This window comes from Arachis duranensis, chromosome 10 (assembly GCF_000817695.3).
Source record: "Arachis duranensis cultivar V14167 chromosome 10, aradu.V14167.gnm2.J7QH, whole genome shotgun sequence".
Classification (NCBI taxonomy): Eukaryota; Viridiplantae; Streptophyta; class Magnoliopsida; order Fabales; family Fabaceae; genus Arachis; species Arachis duranensis.
The window spans coordinates 64,921,017-64,923,152 of NC_029781.3; positions in this window are offsets into that span (position 1 = coordinate 64,921,017).

Genomic DNA, 2,136 nt, shown 5'->3' on the forward strand with positions numbered 1-2,136 from the left:
CTTTGATGCTGAAATTTGAATTTTCAGCTAGGTTGCATCGATGCAAGCATCTTTGCATCGATGCAACAAGTCGTTGCATGCTTTGCATCGATGCAAGATAAGTGTGCATCGATGCAAACCTCAAAGAACGGTTTAAAAACACTTTAAAATGCTTAGGATTGATCTCAAACTTGTTGGAGTCAATTCCTATGCTTTTGTACTTTTGAAAACAAGTTTTTAAAACCTTTTGGCTAGCATTGAATCATCAAAACATTTTGTGAGTGTGTGTTGAGAGATTTAACATTTGGTTCTTAACAAGAAGTTACCTAAGTCCTAAGACTCTATACATGTCTTCAAAAGTTGTGGACTTGAGTTTCTCGTTGTTGTTGTGTTTGCTTTCAACTCTTCATGTTTGTTCATTTAAGATGTTTGTTGATTTGTCCTTTCATGTCGTTTGTTGGTTTGTCATTCATCAAAACCTACGAATAAAAACTTCGCATACAAGCAACATGATTTACAACATGATATGCGGACTCGATGGTAGATGGTTCAATTTGAGAAACAAAAGCACTATATGCAAATAAATTTCTAAAAGTGGATCGAGTTGTTACCCCTTTCGAAACATCACCAATGATGTTGTCTAGAGGATGATCCTTTGAAGTACGTCAATCCTTTGGAAGTGCATTTATTTGTGCTTGTGATGGTTCAATTTCTTCAACTTGAACACTTTCCTTTGTTGAGCTTGTAGAGGCTTCATTTAACTCTTTTTCTTTGTCTTCACCATTCAAATTTAGTGAACCAAGGTTTTCTACATTTTTGTCAAAATCTTTTCTAGCACAACAATGGTTAGTTTCATCAAAAGCAACATGAATACTTTCTTCTATAGTCATGATGCGTTTATTATATACTCTAAAAGCTTTGCTAGTTAGAGAGTAGCCTAAGAAGATTCCTTCATCAGCCTTAGCATCAAATTTGCCTAAATTATCTTTTCCATTATTTAGAATAAAGCATTTACAACCAAAGACGTGAAGGTGGGAAATATTTGGCTTTCTTCCTTTGTACAATTCGTACGGTGTTTTCTTGAGAATAGGTCGAATGATAATCCTATTCATAACATAACACGCGGTACTAACCGCATCCGCCCAAAAGTACTTAGGAATATTAGCCTCATTGAGCATAGTTCTCGCCATTTCTTCTAAATGACGATTTTTCCTTTCAACCACACCATTTTGTTGTGGTGTTCTAGGAGAGGAAAAATTATGCTCAATGCCATTTTCTTCACAAAAAGTTTCAAAAAGATTGTTTTCAAATTCTCCACCATGATCACTTCTAATAAATGATATATGCAAATTCTTTTCATTTTGAATAACTTTGGCTAATCTTTTGAATGCTCGAAATGCATCACTCTTGTTTGCTAGGAACAAAGTCCATGTAAATCGAGAGTAATCATCAACAATAACTAAAGCATAGTAATTGCCACCAAAGCTCATAGTCCTAGAAGGACCAAATAAATCCATGTGCAAAAGTTGTAATGGCCTTGTTGTTGAAACAATGCTTTTGGATTTAAAAGAGGCCTTTACTTGTTTTCCCTTTTGACATGCATCGCAAAGGACGTCTTTTTCAAAACGTAACTTTGGTAAGCCAATTACTAACTCTTTAGAGACCAACTTATTAAGATGGTCCATGTTAGCATGAGCTACTCTACGATGCCATAACCAAGTTTCATCATTTTTACTAACAAGGAATTTCACATCATTTGAGGAAACTTCATTTAGATTAAACATGTATACATTGTCAACACGGTGCCCAATTAGCACAATTTCATTAGTGTCTTGCCTTTTTATCAAACAACATTTTAAATCAAAGGTGACTAAGTTTCCTTTGGCACAAAGTTGGCTAACACTAATGAGATTATGTTTGAGACCTTTGACAAGTATAACATTATCTATGGAGGTAGAAGAATTTTTACCAACTTTTCCAACGCCGATTACTTTGCCGGTGTTGTTGTCTCCATAGATCACGTTTCCTCCATTTGTAGGCTCTATTGCGGTGAACTTTGATTCATCACCGGTCATGTGTTTGGAGCATCCACTATCAACATACCAATTTGTATCCTTAACTCCAACACGTACCTACAAAATAATTAAAATTGGGATT